We start from the raw sequence: 26,021 nt of genomic DNA on the forward strand, positions 1-26,021 counted from the left end.
AACAGGAAAAGTCAGTCACTTGAGCAGACCATTCAATAAGGTCATTTGCTCAGAGGGATCCCAGAGCCTGTTGCTTTGGCTATGTTAAAGTGTGCAGTGTGTGGTAAATTTCTGTGAGTAGTGATGGTTACACTAGGAATTAATGGTAACAAAAAAGCAAATGAGTTTAAATTCCAAATTTTATGGGTCACTAAAGTTTTCCTTCATATCAGGGAAAAGTTACCAAACAGTCATAAATTTTGGACGTTTTAGAAAGAGGTGAAAATAAACATACAGCAAAATATGCATACAGCAAAAGAGCAGTTGCTTTCTTTTTCTTGCACTTCTATTAAAGGTGAAATAATTAAATCCTGAAAGAACTTGCAGAAAACTAAGATGAGGAACTTCTCAATAAGCAAAATGTTGGGGGTGGGGGGAAGTATAAAACATAAATTTAATGTAGGAGAAATCAGTTCTGGTCTTGTTAAACTGTGGGCAATGAAGGGTGGCCAGAAGTATCCACTCATCAGCGCTGCACCTCCCCCTAAGAGAACATTCTACAGCCTCCTAAAAAAACTTAAATTCCTGGTGGAAAGCCAGTGATCAGAACATCACATCCTTTTTGTCAAGGATGAAAAATCCCAAATCAAATGATCTGTCATGGACATTAGTGGCTCTGGGTGGTAAAGGTCTAATCCTGCCTGGATCCTGCACACAACCCTTGTGATTTGAATTAAACTAATATACATATAGTGCAAATATAAAGCAAAGCATTTTCTTCTCAAAAAGCTTTGGAGGACCACAGGCCACTGGCAAGTTGATGACTGCACTCTTTATTTTTTCCTTGTAGGAATTCAGATACAGAGAGGACTTTTTGTAATGTTAAGTTTAGCTTGAAAAGCTGTTTTAGTAATTCCCTTCTCACATTCCTATAGACTTAATTATTACTGAGCAGTTGGTATTGATGTGGCCTTGTGCCAGTATTTTTTTTAAATTCTGATTATTATTGTGGTGTTTAATATATACCTTTTCATAGATGTAATCTGAAGTGTTCATACAAGCTTAAGAATAATCATCACAAACCATTCTGGTGCCAGTACTTGCTCTGAGAAGATTTCTGCCACACAAGAACTACATTTCATTTGGTTTAGCAGGTTGAGCTGAATAAGAATTAAAAGATGCATGAAATTTTTTTTGGGGGAAAAAAAAAGGATACTTTTTTATTAATATAATATGTTCTTTTATTTTTGCCTACATCTCAATTGAAATTCAGCAGCTGTGTTACCAGTGGCCAGCCCCAAGGCTGCTCCAGTCTAGAGGTGTCCACTGTGCACAATTCCTGCCTGCTCCCACTCAACCCCTTCTAACTTTAAAGACACAGGAAAATAAAAATAGAGAAGGTAAGAGAGGAGTCCATTATAAATGAGTTGGTGAATATTTAGCTAGTCATATTTACATGTGTTACTTAGACTGGAATTATTCTTTGAAAGGTGGTTTTCTCCAAGGCCTGTCTGCTTAGCATTCCTTAAAGAACTCTTCCTTAATCTCATCTCATGAAACAGTTTGCTCGTTGGTTCCTAAAGCTGACATTTTGGCTTACGCCTTAAATGGCATTAAGCATAAGGGTATCTGAATATGGAAAACAGAATTCAAGGATAGGCGGTTTTAATTATCTTAAATCTATACTATTAGTATCTTACAAATCAATGAGTAAGCACTGCATTCAGCAGCATATACTGGGATCATTTTCACTAAGGCAAAAATGTTATCTTCCATTTGAAACAACAAAACCACGTAAACTTTTATTATATTTTTCACTTAATCTCATAAAATAATCAGATGGGTCTAGAATTCCTCCCATTTTTATGAATTACTGCATATTACCAAAGTTCATATATATAAAATCCTTTCAGAATCTTTAAATTAAATTTTCTTTAGATTTTGTTGGCTTTACTGTTGCAGTACTTGAAAAAAAAATAAATCTGTCTCTCTAAATGAATTTACTCTTTCTGATAATCCAGTTGATGAGGCAAATGTATAAAAATCCCACTAATGTAGGCTGAGGCATGTCCCAAAGTAGCTTGCTTCTCTTGTCAGAAAATCATAGAGCGCTTAATAATCCTTCAGCCTTCTTGAGAAATGTATAATGATATTATGTGTGGTCAGATAGATTTTATTTAATCCTTTCAGAATATTGCATTAGGCTGGGAGGCTGTATTTACTCTTGTGTGTTTCCAGTTAGCAAAGGATAAAGCTGGAAAGAGGAATTTGGGTTACATTGACTACTAATAGGAAACTGTTCTGCTGAAACTCAGAAGAAGATCTAGGTGTGATAAAGGACTGCATGCTTTTACTTCCAGCCATTAAATTCTTCCTGAAGATGTAATTTTGAATGTGTTACTTTTGCATTCACTTCATTTCCTGCCCTGCCACATTCAGCGTCCCCCAGGAAGCAGCATTATCTCCTCACACTGTGAGTGAGCCTTCCTTATCTGCCTCTACTCCGCTGAGGGGGCCAGATTTGGAATTTAAAATTTTCCAGCCAGAGCTGGAAAACCCTCACAAGAAGCAGGGAAATATGGAGCACTCCAGAGCCATCTTGTCATTCAGTGGCTCCTCAAGGTACTTACCAAAACAGAAATCAAACTTCTGAAGTCTCTTGATGTTGCAAAAGAGAGCTACATGTCCCCCAAAAAGCAGCATATGGAGGAGTACCAGAGTAAATTACCATTTTTGGGGTGACCTTAATGCCATCTACAAATGGTATTTTCTCAAGGTCGGGCAGATTCTCTGCTACTCTCACACAGGGAGAAAGCAACCCTGAACAGGCGGTGGCAGACTGTCCACCTTTAGGTTTTACTCTGATGTACACCAAAGCCAGTAGTGTGAGGTTGATTCTGATGTGTTGAACTGTGGAAATCTGAGAACAACGGGATCCTGAAGAGCTGCAGCTCTTGGGAAGCTCCAACTGGCCTCTCTCTGCCCCAGAGTAAAGCTGGTATTTTTTAAGTGTTTCTAGGAGAAACTAAGAGTTTATTCCAATTTTGCACATATGTGTATCGTGTGTTTTTAATTGTAATGATTTTTTTTCCTTTTGATGTGTGGGAAATGGTATTTTCTCAAGGTCGGGCAGATTCTCTGCTACTCTCACACAGGGAGAAAGCAACCCTGAACAGGCGGTGGCAGACTGTCCACCTTTAGGTTTTACTCTGATGTACACCAAAGCCAGTAGTGTGAGGTTGATTCTGATGTGTTGAACTGTGGAAATCTGAGAACAACGGGATCCTGAAGAGCTGCAGCTCTTGGGAAGCTCCAACTGGCCTCTCTCTGCCCCAGAGTAAAGCTGGTATTTTTTAAGTGTTTCTAGGAGAAACTAAGAGTTTATTCCAATTTTGCACATATGTGTATCGTGTGTTTTTAATTGTAATGATTTTTTTTCCTTTTGATGTGTGGGGCTTTGGTTCAGATTTTTTGTTCCCCTAGTGGCTGAGTGAATGATAGATTTATACAGTTGCGTAGCTGAAAATCACTGGTATTTGGTACTGGATTTGGGGAGGTATCATAAGTACTTGTCATGCATTCATAACTTTTCTAGGCATCATCTTCCTGCTGGCAGTAGGAACAGGGTGCAGAATTAGATGGTCTCTTGTTCTGGTCCAGGAGAAGTTTTGGGGTTTTTTTCTGATTCTGTCAGAAATCAGACTGTAAACCTGGCCCTGGAACAGAGTAATCCCATTTAACAACATTTCCAACAACTATTTGTCAGAGATAGTTTGGTTTCTTATAACTTTGCTGATGAACTTTGCTGGGATATGGTTGGGGAGAGCAGCTGTGTTGTGTTCTTGACTTTATACTGCTCCTCAAGCAGTGAATCACAGGCAGTGATATGCCAACAACACACCTTTTACTTGTCTATGTAATAAGGCATTCTAAAAATCTTTAAATTGCTTATTCCTTCTTGCTTTGTGTGTTGAGTAAATAGCAAAATAAATTAATTATGGACAGAATAAACCTGAAGAATAATTTGCTAGGTGAAATTCAGCACCAGAATGAGTAGCTGGAAAATAATAAACATCTCTTATTCACATATTGTTAAGATGAAACCTTGTCCTGAATAGTAATTATGCAAGGGGTGGGGGGAAGAAAAATAATGAAGAGCTTTCTGAATGGACATTTTAAAGCAGCATATAGTCTGTTAACCTTTCGGGGTTAAACATCTATTGGAGGTGCTGGCAGGAAAATGATTGCTTTTCAGAGAGCCCTCAGTTCATGCAGCTCATTGACTGCACTTATGTCAGGGCACTGCTTGGAGGATCCATTTGCTTTCTGGAGTTTCCGCTCCTGCTGTCTCATCCCACCAGCTTTTACATGAACAAAGCGTAATACATGCAGGGATAATCACTTTGTGGTTCTTCCATGGGGTTCTTTGAAAAATGACTTGTCCATTAATTAGCAATGGTTCTTATTCTCATGATTTTTTTCAGTACTGCACTTCCTTTTTACAACAGAACACTGAATATACATGAAAGCCAAACAAACCTTCTTTGCTATGGATGTTGGTAAATGAGCAGTGGCAAGGAAAGACCAGATGAGATTGGATACATCCTCCTGGTTTTAGATTTCCTAATAAAAAGGAAAGTTATTGAGAAAATTGAATTTATTGTAAAGATCTGAGAAGTCTTTACCCATAGTAATATTTTGCTCATGTTCTTTGAGGAAAAAATAAGTATTGTAATGAAAATATAAAAAAAGAACTTTGAATGCAATACTTACTACTTATTACTCATGTTAAGTGTCTTTCAGAATGCATTGAATCGGTAGGTTTCTGTTTGCTTTTCTTTTGTCATCAGAGCACTATATCCACTTAAAATTTGCTTGGGGAACCTCCTGGGACAGGATTTCTCTGAACCAAGCTGATAATGGAAATTGATGAAGGAAGAACAGTACAGTGTTGATCTGAGCTATAGCCTTTAAAACAATCAAAGGAAATTTCAAGCACAAATGGGTTTCCTAATCATGTTTTCTTTAGGATTGCATCATATACAGAGGGAAATAGCACATTATGGAAGTGTATTGCATGTCTAACTCAAACCAACAGTACCATTTACCTTGTGTCATTAAGTCTTACACAAATAGACAGTAGTCTCCCACAAGGGGAATATTTACTTCTGCTTGAAATATGAAGTAATAAGTCTAATAGGAGTAGGAAGGTGCAATGTATTTTAAAGCTATTTCGTGTACCAACAGAATTTCCAACAAGCGCAGTTTCTGTTCAGCAGCTCTGCAGTAAATAATTTACAATGATAATGGATTTTGCAGAGTTTACGCTGGACAGAGGGGGAAAATGTTATGCTATGGGTCATAATTAGCAGTAGACTTGATCCATGATGGTTTTCTCCTTAAGGTATGTGAATTCAAAATTGATGGAAGGAACTCTTAAAGATTAATTGGAGTCTTAGCAGAATACATGCTTTTGATGTAGGATTGAGTAAAGGAGAATTTGGGAGAGTTTGCCCCTTGGAGACTAAAGGGCAGGGGTTTGTTTACATGTTTTAACAGAAGGTCTGACTTTGAGATTAAGAAAACAGTGGTAGCAGATTTTGTGCAGTGAGCAATATGAGTTGGTGGTGTGTGGTGCCTGCTTGGAAGGAATCAAGTTTGAGACAAGTATTTTGTACTCTAAAAATAAATATAAAGTTTTTATTTTTTTACTGCCTGATTTAATTTTATGTCCATTAAAACATTTTTAAGAATAGACAAACTGGGGGTTAAGTTAATCACAAATTACTTCATTTATCTACAATCAAATTGTTTATCATTGTAGTCAACCTCTTTAGAACAAAGTTTTATTTACTTCAAGCTCCTTTTCTTTTCCTTGAAGTTAAATGTTGAGAATTGCTTAGATAATTAATTTAAGGTTTTAACAATAAATGATAATATTAAAATAGCTGAAAATATCTGCTGCTTCATAGTGTTTATTGGAAATGTGTTAGTTAGGAATCTTATGGCAGCATTTATAAATATTACCTATGACACCATTGAGTCATATTTTATGACACCACTGGGTCATGGTTTTCCACTGATTAATCTGTAGAGCTGAGATCTTGTTCTCCTCAAGGGCGTCCAGCTGACGGCCACAAGGACAAAAAGGTGACATCAGACAGCAGGCAGTATCTGCCTTCTGGTCTTTAACTGGGGAAGTCTTTCTACTGCTTTGTTAGTCCAAACTGGTGTCTATTTCATTATCCAGAGTTACATTTTATAAAAAAATTACTTTCATATCTATATCTTTTATGACTTTATAATCAAGAATTTCCATTTCCATACATTTGAGCTAATAGTTATTACCCAAACCCTTCCCAGACATTTTTAAAATGGTACTTAGATTTTAGGAATTTTAAAAATACTATTTTTGAAAGTATTGATCACAGTCCTTATTACTGGATGTGCAAAACCATGTATCAGTTCCATCATGTTCATTGACTCAGATTATTTTACCTTCAAGAGTTGTGTAATAGCTCTTTGCAGAGCTTCCTTTTCTGGTCTTGAGGAGATCTTCCGTCTCTGGCTTTTGTCTATCTCTGCACTTGTGTTCCGTTTTATCGTTACTTCTAACGTGTGTCATTTTAATTTAAATTGAGCTCTGTTTAGATTATTTTTCATCTCCATTTCTAGTTGTGTATGTTTTTCTTCTTTTACTACTTATAGCATTCAAGCCTTTTCCTAGTTTCATTAATTACTATGGCAATTTTGATTTCTCTTTCTGTTGTCATGGCAGTAGTAGTGCATCAATCTTGTCCTGCTAATAAGAATATTAATCACATCTCTGGCTATATCAGTTTTATTTTTTTTACAATGCTGTGATAAAATCATCATCTTAAAATTGACTTTTAATGCAGAATGGATACTTACCTCCCCTTCTCTCTTGGACACAGAATGTGTCCAAAAGCCGTTCAGATTTTTTTGTAGGCAGAATGAGTACAGCACAATTTCAGCTCTTCAGGCAATAACCTAAATTTGCTGATCGCTGTAGTAAGTGATGGTTCACCTGCTAGATGTCATGAAGGAATGAATAAAATTAGATTCAGGAAAGTTCTGGCCTTCCATACCTGTTGTTATCTACATAAACAGTTTCTACCAGTAAAGGCCATTTCTCCTTTGCCTGAGTTCCTAAACTGTTTGCTTAATGTGGTGTAAAGCATTCTGTAGTGTCTCCGTGGTTTGGGGTGTTGTTGTGGTGTGGTGGCGGTTCTTTTGTGGTTTTCTTTGTTTAACAAGATTGTTTTGCTGAGTTCTAAGCTCAATAGAGACATCTTGGGGAAAGTTCTGTTCTGCATATTGGGGAAGGAGTCATCAGGATTCCCAGCTCAAAGCTAGTAAACAGTTTTTTCAGCTCTTCAGAAGAACTAAAAACCAAGCTACATGTGAATATATTTTCAGTAATTGTTCCACTGTATAGACTGTCCACTCCCACCTGAAACCTGTGGGAAAAGTGTACATTTTATGTACATGTAAAGAATTTAAAGTCAGCTGGAGTTCATGAAACTTTAAAGAGAGTCATGTACCCTCATAGAAGAGGAGGAGCTTAGCTGTGAATTTATTTATAAAATGTAATTCTACGTGTTGATTGCCATGTAGATGGCTGTCTATGGCTGGAGTCAGTGAAAAGGTGATTTGCTGCCTCTTGTCCCTGTGGACCTCTTGTTTTCTTGAGAAGCATCTGGGGAAGTGTTCTGTGTCTCCCAGCCCCTGTGCTACTGCTGCTATAGGGAACCTTGGTTCTGGACAGATGCACAGATCATCATGGAAACAGGCTAAAAACAGGGACTTTGTTGTTGCTTGTCATTGGTGAACTTGCCAAAATTAGAAATGGCTGTGTTGAAAGATGATGTGCATTCTTCCATGGGAACTAACACAAGGGAAACTTTGGGGGCTTCCAGAATAGTGCCACTTGCTGGAGACTTTGAAGATCTCACTATGAAAGCTGCACATTTCTTTATAAAAAATGGTCTCTTTCACAGAAATTTGTAGGTTGGTTTTTGGTTTTTTTTTTTTTTTTTAAGGGAAAGATTAGGGTGAGGGTTTTAAGTGTTATTATTTCTCTGAAAATTTGGTGTCAATCATTTAAAGTGAAACTTCAAAAAGGAGACCATGAATTTTTCAGAAACTGAGGAATAACAATGAGAAATTTCACTTTTAATTTACTCTGGCTTCACTGACAATTTCTCCTTCTTTAACCTTATTAGCTGGAAGAGAGGAAACAGCTATCCAAGAAATAGCAGAGAGAAATTGATGGCACTTTAACTCCCCGCTAATACCTTTGTGAATGAAGAGCTCTTTTGAAGACAGGCTGCAGTAATCAGATGGCAGATCCTGTGATAGTCAGGCTCTTTTAATGACTTGGATCCTGAGGGGTCATGGCTTCACAGCTGGAGAAAAAGCATCGTTTCTGGAAGGACATGAGTTCTCCTGCCTCAGAAGTCATCTTCAATTCCTGGATGACTGCTCTGTAATTGAGCTATAAGAGCAGCCGTGTTGGTTCAATAGAGACGTTTTTGCAGAGAGTGGTGCCATTAATCCCTCAGAGGTACAAATATTCTGCTGGCAGAGTGTTGTTACATGGCACCACATCCCCAGGTCAAGGGTAGGGAACCAATTACAGAAGGAAAAGATGAGAAGTGTAAGGAGGTGGCGAACAGCTCGGTGGGCTGCAGTCTCAGTGAAGCAGAGTTATGCAAATATTGCTTTTGCCAGGTCCATATAAGAACAGGAGTCAACAGCCCAAGGCTCTAGCCGTGCCTCTCTCCATCTTTCAGAGGTGTTCATGACGAATTTGTTTAAAGCCAAGTTTTCTATTCATCTTCCATTATGTATTAGCAAACTCGTACTTCATGCCAAACACTTCTGTGGAGGTTTGAGTTTTATCTTTTAATCCCACTTTTTTTCTTTGCTGTTCTCTGTCTCACAAGCTTTGCTATTAATAATCCTGCCAACACTAACAGGACAGCCTTCACTGTAGGTAAGGTCACCAGAAAGTTCTCCTGCATAACTGGGTAACAGTTGGAGTGAGCGTTGTTTCTCAGTCATAACTGAATTAAAGAAGGTACTATGAGGGACCAAGGATATTAAGATTAGCTGCCAGAAAGTTGCCTGAAAGTATATTTCTAATGTTCCTTCCAGTACTTCCTACTTTCTCCCCTCTACTGGGTGTCTGTTCAGTATTTCTGTATAAGGCTCCTTTCCAAACAGAGGAAAAAGGTACTTTGGTCGTGTCCAAACTCTGCTGACAATACGAGAAGCTGCCTGCTGAAGAGTGCAAGTGTTGGGTGGGCACATGACTGCTTCCAGGAATCCAGCTAGGAGAGACTTTCATTGCAGTGTGCAGCCACTGCAGTCTGCTGACACCATCCTATTTCTTGTAAGTGTCTCTGGCTTTTGGGGGGTTCTCAGTCTTTTGGATGTCTCACCAGAATATGAGGCACATCTGGCTACAGCTGCTCTCTGCAGCCCTATGGACTGCATAGGCCACAGGGATACTGGGCCAACCCATTCATAGATTTTCCCCGTCTTTATGACTTTTAAAGAAAAAAAAAATTAATAGATTGCAGTCTGTTTCCTGTACCTCAATAAAACTCCGATTCAAACCAATGAGAGGTACCACTGCAGAAGGTTAAGTTAATAGTAGGAAGAACTGGTCTTAAATGATGTTGAAAACACTATGAGTGTCTTCAGAGCTGGATGTAATATACTCCAGAGTGTACAGTTCCCCTTTATGAAACATGCATGACTCGTATTAGCTGCTGTTTATTGCGCCTGTGGTTAGTGCTCAAGTGGTAACTGAATAATTTAAAATTGCAGATGTGAGTCATTAACTCTCCTGTCTTCTATGGTTTTATCAGAAACTGACCCCTCTCCAAGTCTGTCTGCAGAAGGAAAACAGGAAAACAATAAGGAAGTTTCACTGGTGCTTGTAGCTATTCTGTAACCAACTTGACTTTAAAATGCAATTCTTACTTCTAGAACCTTTTATCAAGAGCTTAGTCACAGCACAATATGCTTGAGAGACTGGTCAGCCTAATGTTATTATCAGTCTTAAAGCTCTACCTGGTTTTGGGGAAATAAGGCCTGTCTTCTCTTGCCTCTCTTGGTACTCATTGGTATTCACATAGTTACAGCACCAGAAATTTGGCACAGAATCTCTCTTCCACTTACTAAATGATTTTGGTCCCTATCTTGTTGTTTTGCTGGAGGAACACGCTTTGGAGGCTTGAAATAAGGTGTTTTCCTGTCAGCTGCATAGTGATTGCTGGCCTTAAAGCTACTGTGTGCTTGGTGGCCTGCTTGCCTCCTCAGACATCCAGCATTTGTCCCAGAGAGAGGCAGGAACTGGGGAAAGTCCTGGGACATGCAGCATTTCTCAAATCTTTAGGAGTGTTCACCCATCGTGAGCTACCAAGTGATGGCACTGAGGGTGATGATGGCACTGAAGACAACTCTGGATTTAGTGCTAATTCATGGTCACATTGTTACCTTCCTGAAAAAGTCTGTCAGGATGGATGTGAAAGTTAAACGCAACCATAATATTTAAATGTCCTAAGATTGTTATTCCATGATCTTTTGGGGAGTACTTTAACTCTGTTTCAATCAGTGTAATGACATGGATTTGACCAAACCAGTAGGCAAAGGACAGATTACGTTTTTCTGTATGACTTTTTAAAAATAGGATTTCTGAGTAGGTTTAAGTTCAACAGCTCAGTGCTTTGTTCCTGCCCACAATTAGAGTGGTGAATGAGTGTGAAATAACAAAACAGGCTGTTAAAAATATTGATTGGTGGTTTATCTTCCAAGGAGGAATTAATGGGCAAAAACATTTGCCATCCTCTTGTTTATTTTCCAAATTGGGTCTAAAGTGGGAAATTGTTTTAAGATTATGTGGACTGTAAAATGATGCCTTTGATCATTTATGCTCCTGTAGTTGGTTTACTTTATAAATATGTACACGTGAAATCCAATATAAATATAGTGCTATGTGTGTATAATGTACATGCCTATCTATAAAAAATCTGCATTTAACCAGAGGATTTTTTTGGATGTTGTTTTATGATTCTTTTAAAAGGTTGTGATCCATTAACCTTTACAGGATTTGTTCATAGAGCTGTTTAGTTGAGAAACAGAAATAAGATTTTATTAGCATTTTTGTTGCTCATTTCTTGATGTTTCAACTCATTGTTCTGGCTGCCAGTGTCTTCTGACCTGGCCACAGAGCCCAGCCCCGTCAGCAGGACATTTAGAATGTGAGAATAGCCTTGAGAAGTGACTTTCTGTATCATGTTCTTAGTTATTAAGTTGTGAAGAACTTGTGTGAGTACCAGAGGACAACTCCTAGTTTGTTGGCTGTGTATTCATGGTTCTTGGAATATGAGTAACTACGTAGTGAACCCTGCACTGAGGAGAAGTGAGTGCGCTATTTCCAGAGCCAAAGCTCCCGTGGGATGTGCAAAGTCATCTTGATGTGCATGGCCCAGACATTCAGGTAGGTCTGCAAGGCCCTGAGGCAAGAGCAGCTGTAGGGTACCACAACATCTGCAGATTTTAGTAGCTGCAGTTCTGGACTGAAATTGATTTCTTTTCTTATTTTCAGCTCGTCCCTTCCCTTCCTGGAAAGCAAATACTTGACTAACACACTGTGTGTGCAGTTCCTCTCATGAAACCCTCAGGCAGTGGTTTTATGCCACACTTTACAGATTTGGAAAACTGGGAAAGTGGAAGGTTACAGCAAATTATTTGTTCAAACTTCCACAAGTAATTAGAGAGTACTTGAATTACTGCCTGCTTGTTCGGGTAGATATTTAGACAGATATAAGCTCCATAAGAACCCAAAACTAGGAAGCAGAAAAATAGTAAATAAGCCCTTTTGCACCCAGTGTGCAGAAGTACAAATCTGCATTTTGAAACCAAGTCTCAAGAAGTTTGGCCATGTTATCAAGTGCAGCATAGCCCCTCAAGTTTGACAACTCACACCATTTTTTGTTTAGACTATGAAATACTTACCTAGTATTATAGGTTTTGTTTAGACTATGAAATACTTACCATTTTTATCTGCCTCTCTTTCCTTTCCTTTGGGAATAGAAGAAGACCTTGTTATAGGGTAAGAGAATTTTAATCTATTAGCACCCAAACCATTCAGGGAGCAATAACCTGAAAGAACTGAGGAAACTGGGAAATTGTGTGGGCTCACAGGTGTTACAGCTCCTTCCCATATAGAAACAACTGAAGAAATGGAAGGATTTTGGCGTGGGGAGGGAGCCCAGATGATCTGGAGTAAGTAGCAGGGTGTATCTCTCTGACTCAAAAGATGATTGCAGCAGTAAATTGAGGGGGGTTGACCACGATCAGAAGATGCTGGGTGTGATTGCATCTTCTTGGATGTGCATGGCGTGAGAAAACCCAGCTGAGAGATGGAAAAATAAAAATAGCTATTGATGAGCAAGGTAGGAAAATAGACCAGCAAATGATCACTGGCAGAAATTGGAGCCTTCTGCTAGCTGTGACCTTCCCCATATGAGAGATACTTTTACTGGGTAGCTGAGGTAATTTCCTGGTGCTTTTGAATTGCCAAAGGTGCCAGTAATGGAAGACTGTTTCATGGTGTTTCTGTTGGGTTGGTTTTTTTGATTTTATTTTATTGTTGTTATTGTTTTTGCTTTTGTTTTGGGCTGTTTTTTGGGGAAGAAATCCCTACTACTGTAAATGCAGATTCCTGAATCCTGCAGAATTTTTTATTTGTACAGGCAGATATCCTTCTCCCCCCACCAAAAAAAAAACCAAAACCAAACCCCAGGTGTTTTCTCCCCTGCCTCTAAGTAGTTTAACGATCCAAAGGTAGCAAGTGATACTTACTTATACACAGCAAGTGATGCTTTTTCAGCTGGAACCCCTGAAATGAGGAAGAAAATCACCCCAGTAATAGATCTAAAATTGATATGAGTCAAAAACAGTCTTGCTAGGATGGGTGTCAGAAACAATGCTTGGAGAAAAAATAGCCATACATCCCCAGATCTGGAAAACATTCAAATTAGGCAAAAAATTCATAGGGGAGTTTTTATTTTACATACTAGGTAAAGAGCTTAACTTGAAGTGGAATTTTGTACATGAGTAGACAGAAAATACCTCTAAATATTTAGAAGAAAATGCGGTCTCCACGATCAGGGATTTCACAGAGAGTGAGTGTAATGTTAACTTAATGGTGATGGCACTTGGTATATTGCAGTGTTCCGTTTTATTTCCTCTCCATTGCTTTTCAATGGATCCGTATGCTTTTATCATCATCTTCATTGCAGCTCGCTGCCATTCCCAACAGTTTGCTATTAGTTGCAACAGTAGCTTGAAAACCAGCTGATTTTTTTTTAAGCATCTATTGATAAACATCAACAATGAGGTAAAATTAACTTCTAAGAGAAGGTTTCTAAATAGTGCAGTCTATTCCTTACCCTTTTAGTACACAAAAATAGGAACAGGAAAACAGAATAAATGAAACAATCAACTTAGAGAAATTAGCACTTCCCTTTGAATGCAGCTTCAGACAGCAGCACTGAATACCCCTTTGTCTTAATTCCCTTTGCTTAAAGCCCAGTTGTTTTCCAAAAAATGTCACCAGAGCAAACCCGCAGTAGCAATACGAAAGATGCTTCAGCAAATTTCTTCAGAGGAGCTGCACCTTTCAAACCTAAAAATGTCATTGAGAAAGCTCAATGTAACCTGAATTTCTAAACAGAATGCTGCAGAGAGGCTTGGGCAGCCTCAATTGCTTCACTGCTGCCTTCTGGGTCTAAGAAGTCCAAGTGATTTTCTAGTTAAGGAAGGGTCTGGATCATGTGTCACAAGTACTGTAACTCAATGGAAATACTACAAATATTTAGCATTCTCCAGAGGTTGGAAGACCAACAATTCTATAGGCAAGTAGTTTTATGTAATGTTCCGTGCTGGTTTTAGAAAGTGCAAAGCAGGATTGTTCTCCTTATTCTACGAGACATTCCACCACAGAACATTTTACTGGGAGGTTTGTGGGTTTTGTGTTAGTGGTGTAGAATGGGCAGTGAATTTGCCAGAAGCGTGCAGCTGCCTCACCTGCAGAACAGCAGCAGTTTGTTCTGTGATATGGTGGATGCCAGCAGGGCCACACCACGGTTTTCCTTAGGTTCCGAAGCCCAGCCATTGCCTCTCCCCTCAGTGGAATCTGGGAAGGATTTTGTTTGCTCCTCTGAAACAATTGATTAGAAACAATACTGGCTTCCTGCACTGTGTAACACATAGAATATTTTGATTCCTATTTTTGGGATAATGGAGTTTTGGTACAACGTGGCATTGCTCTGAGCTGCTGGACCTCACAGAAGCAGATTGGAACTCTTTTTAAAGAGAAGGCACACACCTTACTAAACCATAAAGTATGTGTTAAAACCACAATGAAAATAGTAGTTACCATTTTCTTAGCGGTGCTGAGGTGTATGTAGTTGCTTGTCCACAAGGGATCAATTTGATTTTACTGGTTTAAAAAAGAACCAGGTGTGAATTAACCGGTTTTGAGATTAGCTGTAGTTTTCCAAAAGAGCCAATGTTAATCCACCAGGTGCCCTGTAATAGAAGAATCATACTACTTACTTTTAATGTGAAAGTGTCAAAGAGTGAGAATAAATATGTCAGGAAAAAATTCCCTTCCGTTTTGATTTTCAGCTAATATCTTTAAAGGCTTCCAGTCTGACTTGTCTGATCCATTTCATAAAGAGGTGATAAGAGACGGAGGTTTATCAGCACTTCCAGTGTCAGTAAAACTTTAAATGGATTGTTATTGTTTTGGCTGATGGCACACAGATTAAGGAGGCGGGAAATTCTTTGAGTTTTAGTGCTTTTAGGTGAGACGAGGAATAGAAAAATGGGATTTCCTTGTCTGTCTCTGTCTTTGTGGGTCAATAATAATGAACTTCCTTTGAACATCATTGCATGCTTGGTAGGTTTGTCATCATCTTGAGCAGATCCAGGATTTTTCTGTTCCAAGTGTGTGAGCTGCCGTGCCCCCTAAAGGCTGGGATAGAAGCCACTTCCATGAAACCCTTAAAAATGCAGGTTTGGGGTTTAATTTATGGCTGAAATTCCATACATTGGTTTGGGTGCCATAAATAGTTACCCTTTTTATTGACTGGGCTCCATATCAAATGGGAAGTGTTCTGGTACACTGTGATAGTGTTCACAAAGAGAAATGTGTCTGCTTTTTTTTATGGTTTTGAAAACATACATAATATAAACCCCATAACTTCTCACTCCATTACTCAGCGGAGAAAATCTAATGTTTTGCAGAGACTGAAAATATATTAGCTCTCTTGCAGCTGTCATCATGTATACTTCTGGGCTTTCTCTTTAATCTGTGGAATAGTCTGTTCTTCCTTGCAGTCTGTGGAACTCTTTCCCTGAAATGAGACTGAAATTTTAAGGATGCTTGGTGGTAAAATTCACCTTACAGCATCAGCTCAAAAAGTTCTTCCATGCTGATTTTTGAAATCTAAAAATTAACTTCTGAGACAAGCAAGAATTAACCAGCGCTAATAAACATACTGAAGGGGAGGGGAGAAATCAGTGAGGGAAGGTGGAAAATTTAAATAATGCAGTAATTGCTTATACTTAATTTAGATTCACTTACTCCATAAAGGTCAAATAACTATTTTAACAACTTCTGTCAGTAAATTACTTAGAAAATTATAACCTGGGAAATTCATTGGATAAGGCCATGCCCAGAATAGAGAGAACCATTTTACTTGAAATGTTTTCTGGTTTAGCTGGCTCCCTGTGCTAAAATTTTTGTTTGTTCTTACAATAAAGCAAATATAGATTCTTTTGAAGTAGAGTTGACATGTTCCACATAATGAGGACATGAGGTGGAAATATTAGGATTTTATGAGAACAATGGGATTATTTTAAATAGTTGCAAGTTTTCTGAAGTTATACAAAACTGTAAATTCTCTTTGGCATTCTAGCACATCTTAAAGTATATTTACACAAACCAAAGAAAACAAACCAGACTCTTGTGAGAAGGAATCTAATAACATTTAAAGTAACAAGATAGGACATAAACCACATAAAACTGCAGTCTTTACTACCTAAAGAAAGAAATTCAAGATTAAAAGTAGTGATTAATATCCTACTATCTGTTTTTAAATATATGCAGGCAATAACCACTTTGTGATTTAGCAGATCAAGTAATAAGGAGTCAAGCTCTCCCTAGGATTATTCAGAGCTATTAGTCTGTTCTCTAGGGTTTTTAGACTATATTTTTTAAAAGGTATACTGTACAAAATATGCATTACTCAAATCATTAAAATAACAACCCAAACCCTATTTTTCCTCTTAATTTAATTACCTCACCCAGACCTCCACAATTAGCAGAGACAAGAACTCATATCAGTAAAATACAGATGCTCTGAAAGACTGAAATGATGCTTCATACTCCTAGAGCATACTTTTAATGTCTCTGTCTAAGAATCCCATGAGATGATTACTGGAGAAATAGATATTTTTCACTTGTGCTTAATATTTCTTTCAATTTTTTAAGCCCTTTCCTATTGTTTCAAACTTATATTCATCCAGAAGTGGAAAATTGAGAAGTAGATTTATCTTTTTATTCAGGAAAGTTTGAAAGTAATATAGGCAGAGGTACTTGGATGCAACAGAGCTTGTCCACTTGCTGTGTCATGTTGCCTGGTGATCCTTTGTTCTCCATTAAGGAAAGAGAGGGAAAAAAAAAAACCCTCACCATAAAATCAGTGCAGAGCTTACAGGAAAGACTTGAAGAATTGCACCTGACCAGTCCTTGTGATGATGGTTCATTCAGTGTGAGAGCAATACTTCTTCCACCCCTCCTAGATTGTTAGAATCAGGAGGCTGACAGGAATCCATGCCAATGATTTTGGTTTTCCAAGGCGAGGGGTGGCTACATTACATGATCCTTTTCTATGTGTACATATAAATGGAGATGTATGTTTGTCTACAGGCAGTGACAGGAATGTAAAGCAGTTATTTTAACATGGAGAACAAAGACAATGTGTGTCCAGGGCTGCTCAGTTGAGAACAGTGATATAGACCAGCTAGGGTCATTCACCTAACCAGTATTTTATATTTTGGGGGTTATAAACTTAGACTAAGTGATGGGAGAGGTATAAATAAAGACATGCAAACTTTTTATTGTTTGCCTCATTATGCTGCTACACCTTTCCTCTGTGTTCTTACATTTTTTCTTTTCTTGTTTTTGTTTACTCTTAGTTATACTTCAGTGGACTACTAAATGTGTTCTTTTCAAGAATATTTATCTTTCCTTGCTGCTTAATTCATCTAAATATTTAGACATTGCTATACTCTTAGTCAGTAGGCACTTGGCTAATCTATACAAATTCATCTCATTTATAAATTATTCCTTCCTGCTCACTGCCAGCTTACATGTAACAGAATGCAAAAGTAAACGTGCTCCAAACCTTATCAGTCAGCAAACCAAGAACAACAACTCGTCTTATTAAAGTGTGGCAGCTTAAGCCAGAGGAATAGCAGCTTTAACTTTTCATGAGGAATCCTGAGAGAATTTGGCAAAGCAAGTGATTCTTCATTTCTGTTTGAGACCTGACCAGTAGTTTGGACCTGGTGCACACAGATGGTGGCTGCCCTGTGGTGACTGGGAGAATTTGAAGTAGAAGATGCCCCTGTGCCAACAGAGGAGCACAGGAAAGGCTCTTGCTACTCTTGGATAGTAGCAAATGTATTGTACAGAGATGCACCAAATACCCCTTGGTTCTTCGCATGGTATTAAGAGAGCTGGTGGTACTTTTCTGCCTGAGGGCAACCTGGAAGCTTTCCAATTTTTGAGAGCCTTCCAATTCAAGCAAACAAAAAAACCCCCCAAAACAACCCATTCCAACATGAACACAATTACAGAATGCAAAAGCTTTTCAGCATATTTTATTTTCACGCTTAGTTGTTTTTTTGATCCCTTAGCAGCAACAGAAAAATGTAACTGTGAGACATGTTTAAGCTTTATGAAGAGTTTTCTTTACTGAAAAGCTTTAACCTATACACATGGGTTTTAAGAGTTTGGTGGCTTTTTCCTCATTAAACAGACTTCCTGGAGGGGAAAATAGATAAATAAATAGAAGAAATCCCTGTTTTTTGCTTGCAAATATCCACTGTAGGAGAAGATAAAGAGCAGTATGATTCATGCTTTATTATTTAGTGACTATCAAGATTACTTCTTGAGATTATCCCTTCTTAGAGTATTTGGGCTTGGTTTGACTCAATATCAGTTTAACTGTGCTGTAAGTAAAAAAAACAACTTTAGGTTCTTCTTGATATTTAAGAGTAGTGGAGTAAAGTCAGTGGTGTGGAAATAACATCTGCAGGCAAAATCCCTGAAATCAACAGGAATATTCCAAAAAGCTTTTGTGGCTTTCGCTCAAAACTGTCTCTGTGAGTTTTGGAGGAAATTTGCATGCACATCGATTTGCTCATGCAGATGTCTGTTCTGTATTCAGAATAAACAATTGCACACATCAGCCACTGTTTTCACTTGCAAATGGTTGCTGTGCATATGGATTTTATAGGAGATTTATGGAAACAGGCCCTGTAATATCAGCCAACAGCATCTCCTATTTCAGTGGTGTTATTCTAGAGTGATCATTGCTGCCCCAGTTGCCTGAGAGGCATCACATTTTATTTCTGAAATTACAGGTTTGCGTATTACTTAACAGTAATACACATCACAAAGAGTGGTTCAGTGATGAATGTGGTGTATGAGCTTAAAAGCCTAATGTTTGGCTGGGTTTAATAATGCTTCAGTCATCTGAAAAACAGAACATGGAACCTCAGACCTAACCCGGGCTCTCAAGTCAGTCAAGAACATCAGGTATCACCATCAAGACTTCACGGCCACTGCTGTGAGACGTGGCTCACCTCATCTGGTGGGTTATAATTCCCTTTAGGAGCACTGTATCTTTATCAGTTAGAGGAGTCAAGGGACATCAACTCCACCTTCTGTCTGGGGATGAGACTGGTTGTATTCATTTCCTCCGATATGCTTCGTTGTATAAAATTCACTAAGATCACCATGTATTTCTATAGGAGCCTGGACCTTTCCTCTGTTAGGATGTGGGAAGCAGAAGGGGATAAACTAAGTAAGGAGGAGAAAAAGTGAAACTTTACTCTGGTGTGACCTTTTGTTTTCCTTCACTGCAATTCAGGAAGCTGAGCCTTGCAGAAATGATAGTCAGCTTTTTTGGCATTGCCACTTGGAAGGCAAATTATGACACAGGGGCAGTGGAAGTCCTGCAGCACTAGCAGATCATTACAAACATAGCAGAATCTCCTCTCAGGTCGCCCCAGTCCTCCTGGGAATTTGCTGTTCGTGACAGCAAGCAGCTGGGATGCCCTTGCTCCTCCCGAGTGGCTGGCTGAGCTGTGCTGAGGAGGGAGGAACAGTTTCCATGCAGATTGGCAGCAGGTCAGGATCTTGCAGCACCAGCCTGCCCAGAGAGAGCAGGCCTGGCTTGCAGCACGATCTGGGAGCCAAGCCACAATGGCACCCCAGTCATTTACCAACACATTTAGCTTGGGTTCAAACCCATGAACGTAAAATAAAGCTGTGCTTTTCCTGAATCAGCTCACAGCTGCAGTGGCTGACTTTCCCCGACCAGCAGGCAGCCATCACATTTGTCTTTGTCTGTGCAATTCCTTCCATCCATGGATAGGAACAAAGAGGGGCTTTATATATCATTTACTCCCTCTGTTAGCTGGGAGCACGGAGCCTGTGCCGCATTTGTCACCCAGGTTGACAGGAAGCATATGGATCTGGGTATTCCTTGTTGCAGGCAGACTCGTGCTGCTGACAGAACCGGAGAAAAATCTACGGGCTGCTCCGATTCTTCATCCTCTCTGTGTGTGGCATTTAATGGCACAACTGTAGCAGTTTGGCTTTATCACGTAGAATAGAGGAGGTTATTTAATTTTATCATATTTGGAGTGGCTGCCTGTGTATTTTTAACATGTTGGGGACGGACTGGAAATCCTTTTGCTCATCAGGGCCAGCCTTAAACTTGCAGAGAGGTAGTAGTTGCTCTATAGTGCAGAAGCAGTTGGAGGAACTGCTTGGTTCCTTTTCCACACAGTGCCCTGGAATGACATGGCCTGTCCCAAAAAGGCCTGGAGGTTTCCTGCTGTGAATTGATTCAATGTATGCAGGTTTTGGCCCCACATGGAAAGCAGTCCCAATTCTCCTGTGAAAAGAAAGAAGATAAGACAGAGAAGGAGAGAACTTCAAGTAACATTATAACTGCCACAAGACAGATGCCTGTGCAACACAGGAGAGCTGCAGGTGCTCCTGAGGGAAAGAAAAGACCTTGGCTTGCAGATTCTGCCACTCCATAAAGGCTGCAGGGGCAGGGCACAGCAGCAGTGCCCTGCTCCGATGTTTCCCTGCTGTTTGTGCTGGAAACACAGGAAGCACAAGGCTGGTGGTTCAAACTGGTTTGTGCTGTTAATGGGGCATGTGATGGGGAAGTGGGGGAATCTCTGCTGCCCTCCGTGGTTAGTTTTACTGGAATGGGTCTCATCCTTTCTTAGAGTTTTGAAAATACCTGGCAGCTGTTAGTAGAAAGGTGCTGGATTTTCCCTTTCAATTATCCACCTGTAATTTCATGTAAAATGGTAAGATGATTAAAAAGCCACCAAGGAAAGCGGATGCAGAAATTGCTGCAAGCAGCAGTGCTGACTGAGGTGAGAGTGCTGCACTTACAGCACCCATGATCCTGGCTGAGAGTGAGCAGGTATTACTAGGCTGAGGGTGTTACTGAGTTTAAGAAGTGCTGTGTTAATTTTTGGTCTTTGGGAAATTTTTATATTTCAGCTTTTCTTTTTTTTTTTTTTCTTTTTCCTTACAATAGCAATTATAAGAAAACCGTAAGTGCCGAGGTCAGATAACTGCTTTAATTCCAAAGACACTTAAACTCAGATGAAATTTCCAGTCAGATTGCACACTCGGTTCAGAGAAATAAATAGAGTGTCCCCTTATCAGTGCCTTCTGTCTCTAATATTTTTCATTCTGTATTGCATCAATAATTGAGTGTGAAATACATGTCACAATAGCCTGAAAATACTTTGCAGGATCACCTATATTCTCATCTCTTTGAAGTGCATATTGCTAATGGAAGCACTAAGGGGCAAAATATTAAAGAATTTGAAAACTCCTTGGCATTTCCATTTTGCAATTAATTCAAAATTGCCAGTAGCTCGATGGATACAGGGATAAGAGTAACCTGGGTCTCCGAGATATAGCTCTCTCTAAAACTAAGGATGGCACTGGACTATTCTAGACTGATCTTAATTGCATTCTGGACCCTTCCCAATGGAAGTTTGACAAAACTCATTTTCCCATGGAAAATACTGTGATCATATCGGCAAACACCATGTTAATGGATGAGAAGCCAACATCATGAGGCAAAGAGAGCTTTTCCTCCACACCCTGTACATTTTCTGTCCCTTTAGTAGAACTGAACAGAACATTTCTAGCAATGAAAACTGCAAAACAAACCTTGGAAATACTTATTTGTGTCAGTGGCTCCTCTTGATGTAGGAAATCACATTAAGGACTGTCAGAAACATAATTACCACGAAAAAGAAGCTCTGCTGTCCTTCTACATCTGTGTTTCATTCAGCAGTGCTTAGGTGAGGTTTCTTTCCCTCCAGTTGTCTGTACTTTTCCACTGTGAAAACTTTCTGTGGTCTGAATAAAGGAAGAAATTAAATTGTAGGAAAGTGTTGAGGTTATGTTGAAAGCCTTGTGATGTGAAAATTTCTATCACAAAACAAAAGTCTCCAATACGCTATAAAAGCCCCTAGCATCTTTATGCCCCTTGCATCTGCATTGTACTTGCACACATTTACCTCATTTGTCTTTCAAAAGCATCCAAGAACTGAGCTCAAATCCTGCTTTGTCTCTCTCCCTCTTTCTTTTTTTTTTTTTTTTTTTTTTTTGTTGTTGTTGTTGTTGTTGTTGTTGAACAGTGATATTTTGCCGTGTTTCATCTATTCTGAATAGTAGATGTTATTCAAGTTCTAAAAGTCTAGAGGTAAAGATCTTCCCTTTATTCCTTCCTTTGCATATCTTGAATGGTTTACTCTTCTCTAGATAATGAAGTAGTTACCTCATTTGGGATTTAAGGTAACAGGAGAAGGAAAACGCGTTTTTGTTTCTCACAAATCACTCCACACATTTTACACTCAGCATGTCATTAATTGCAGTGCCATCTATAGGGGGATTATTTCAAGAGTTTTTTTTCTCCTAAGTTTGAGAATATTGATGAGTTTTAAACATGAATTGACCGAATTAATTTCAATAGTGCACTGGGCTGCCAATGTATTCAATTTGTTTCCAGTATAAAAATGCTACTTATTTTAAGGTGAAGTTTTTGGATTGATTACATTGTCTCAAGTAGCAGATGATGACAATATTATAGGAGCGTGTACATATAATGACATTAAATTGCAAGTCTTTTCCTTCCTCTGACTTCATGAAATAGTGCAATATCTGTTTCCAATGCTTTTACTTGATACTTGGCAAAATAAGTCATCTCAAAACATTGTTTTTCTCATCTATGTGCTATTTTTTTACTGCTATAAGCTTTTAAAAGTCTTCTTTACCACAAATGTAGTAGAAAAAAGGTTTGAATTGTCTGTGCTTTTGACAGTGACGTTTTCATATAACTGCAGTGTGAGTTGTCAGCCAGTTTTGTGTCCAAAATGCAGCGAGAGACAGGAGTTAGATTCTGTTACATGAAAAATAATTTTACCTACATCTGTAGTGATTTTTGACAGCTCAAGTTGGTATTTAAATCTTAGACAATCTGGTTCAGTTTTTAAAAATCTTTAAAACACAGAAGCACTCAAACATGTAAAATTATATTTCTTAAGCTTTTAGAGATTGTTTTCCATTGCCTTCCAGTCTGTTTCCAGCTCAGTAAAACTTATAGGCGTGGTGGTATTTAACATCATGTAAATAAGGTAGCAACATGAAGTCACCAACTTTTTCTGAGTCTTTGCCTTAGAGTTTACATACTGTCAGGTATGTAAGCGTTCTTGGCTTTTGAAATTACTGATTTGTCCTTAAAAATCGTAAGAAACAGAAGGTGTAGTAGACATGGACTAGGTTAGAAGCTGAAATATTTGTAAATAAGGCAGAGTATCATGCAAGAAGTTTACACCATTTGCCTTGAGCTGGAGACATATTCAGTGTGGGTGAATAAATTTCTGTGATGCCAATGAAAAACTCTGGAACTAGTTAAGGAGTAATTTGTGTAAGGTGTGTTTTTTGCGTCCAGTCAAGGTCATTGGCTTCTTGGGACTAAAAAGTGTGAAAGCACCGAGCAAAAAGGTAACAACCCACAGCCCAAAGAGCTCACAATTTAAATCTCTCAACAGGAATGGAGTGCATTGGCTGCTGTATGACAGGGTGGGAAGGTGAAGCAGTGAAGTGAAGAGAAGCCATGGCTCAGAGAAATGTATTTTAATAGCTCTTCTCAACGTGTGCATATAGAAATTCCAAAGGTTTCCTCTCAAGGTAAAGCCCTAAAATATTCATTTGAAGTCTGTCTACTCAGGCTTTGTCCCTCTTACAGGTTTCATATAGCACTCAGAGGCAGAAGTAAATTAGGGTAGGGAATATAAAAAGGAGATCTGGAGTTCAATACTGATTAACATATTCATTAATGTGTGGGAAAATCCTCCCTGTTTTAATTTTTCAGCTGATGCTAAGACAGAAATCAGGGCTGTTTCTGTGTGAACAGGGAACCAAATGCCTTCCAACAGGTACAGCAACAAAAATAAGATTAACTTAATTATGCAAGGAAATGTACTTTGGATCCTACTATCACAAGATGTGCTGCATAAATTCATGTCTCGTGGGACAAGAACTTCTGCAGTTCATCATTTGGAAGTTACAGAAGAGAAAAAACAAACAAACAAACAAACAAACAGTAGAAAGGCCTGAGAGTATTTTTGGTTTACTGTGGCAGTGACCCATACATTTGCCAGTGCCAAGAGAAAAACAGTGCACTTTTCATGCAGCAGGCATGGTGTTTTCTGGCATAATCAAAAAAAAAAAAAAAAAAAAAAAAAAAAAAAAAAAAAAAAAAAAAAAAAAAAAAAAAAAAAAAAATCCCATAAAAGCCATTGATATGCTTTCATTTAGAGCAGTGAAACTATATCCACTCCTTTATTGGACTGAATAACTAAAGAACTGCTTGACTGATTACAGGAAGGACAGTATCTCTATTAAAGACGTGTTCAAATAGCTTTGCTAGGCTTGTTTAGATTAACAAACCTAAAGTCAAGGAGCTACAAGAATGTCTTTCAACTACATCAGTGAAGAAAATACCAAGGCAAGGCAGTAAGTATTTGGGTTGAAATACTGGTGCAAAAATTAATTTGTTTCATAAATTAAACTTGATTTTGGTAAAAAGCTTCTAGCTGCCCAAAGAGAAAATACCTTCAAAAAATATAGTAATAAAATAATAGCAATGGGAAATGCACAGACCCATGGTGCTGGCTTTAGACCTGTTCTGCATGGGGTTTGTGTTGCATGCTGTGGTTTCATCTGCTGTAGCTTTGTTTGCAGTGCTTTGCTGGTGCATCTCAGTGCTGGCCGAGCTCATGCTGTGCAGAGCAGAATGTCTCACCACAGCTCTGGGCGCACCCCACATTGCTGTGAGTGCCCTGGGTGCCGCTTTGTAGCGTCTCTGGCACGAAGCGTGCCCTGTAAACGCGCGTGTGGCACGTGACCCTCCCCAGGGTTATGGGACAGGTACAAGCGACACATCAAATCTCTCTGCTGGCCTGAACTCACGTTTTTCTGCCCCTCTTTCGTTTGCCTTTAGCAGAGCCAATAGCCTGGGGCAGTGCAGTTTCACAGCAGACTCGGGTTGCATTTGAAAATTGTGCGCCAAGTCCCATTTGGGTGAAGTGCAAGCATTAAAGATTAAGTTGCCCGTAATTACTTGTGTTTTATTTTATGAAAAGCAAGGCACAAACAGCCTGTTGGTACAAATCCAGCCGTTTCTTCCAAATCTACTGATGTATTTAATTGGTAACACCTAGCTGTTTTTCCCTCATCATCCTCAGTGTTATCCCTATTTTTTGCAGCCATTTATACCAATTTGACTCAAATTACATGTATTTAGCAAGTGGCTTGTGTTTTAGTGAAATGGGAAGACATAAAAGAACACTGAGACTCTCCTGCTTATTCAAAATGCTTTGGGTGTAATTTTTTCAGGAGAATCCAGCAAGTCTGTAATGGATTGACCTTCCTTTGACAGCAACGGTGCAGCTTCCCAGTGCAACACTCTGCAAAAGATCTGCCACAAGGAGAAATCAGGAGCAGCTGACTGTGGGAGCACAGTGGGGATGTTGTGAGCAATGTCCTTCCTGGAAGAAGAAGCGAACTGGCCCTAGCAGGTGTAAATACACCTGGCAAGTCAGACACCATTTATCTGCTCCAGGGCCCAGCCCCGAGCCCCACAGCCACACCACGGAACAGGGTTGGGAGTGCTTGCAGGCCATTTTGTTCTCACAGAACCCTCAGATGGGTTCATCACAGCGACCAGAAATACCACAATTACACAATTATCTGGCGATTTAAAAATTAAGCTGTTTAAATGAGAAGGCATTATACCAATGAGATGCATTTTAGTCACACATGGAAACAGGGCCCCCCCAAGCCTTTAGCCCGTGTTAGCACTGCTCGCTGTAGCATGGGCTTTGTTTTATGACAGGGTCACATTTCCCTCGCCCTTCCATTCAGAAAATGACTGTGGTTGCCCATGAATTGTTGTAATCAGTACCACTTAGAAATGAGATGATGTGCTTAAATGGTGCAGAAAGAATGATCATCCCCCAAAGCTGAACTTTAGACTTATTTTTCCACAAACACCTTTGAATAATCAGGCAGTGACGATGCAGAGCACAGC

General features: G+C 39.1%; 1 long non-coding RNA gene across 2 annotated transcripts in view; it reads left to right on the forward strand.

The window, feature by feature from the left end:
- Window positions 1-25,966, forward strand: part of LOC120755503 (uncharacterized) — a 60,310-nt gene extending 34,344 nt beyond the window's left edge. For both annotated transcript variants that reach the window (XR_005701803.2, XR_005701804.1), the window contains exons 2-3: window positions 23,479-23,617; window positions 25,328-25,966. This is a non-coding gene — a long non-coding RNA (uncharacterized LOC120755503). The remainder of the gene's footprint in view (window positions 1-23,478; window positions 23,618-25,327) is intronic.
- Window positions 25,967-26,021: the final 55 nt, after the last annotated feature.

The sequence above is a fragment of the Hirundo rustica genome, chromosome 7 (assembly GCF_015227805.2).
Source record: "Hirundo rustica isolate bHirRus1 chromosome 7, bHirRus1.pri.v3, whole genome shotgun sequence".
Lineage (NCBI taxonomy): Eukaryota > Metazoa > Chordata > Aves > Passeriformes > Hirundinidae > Hirundo > Hirundo rustica.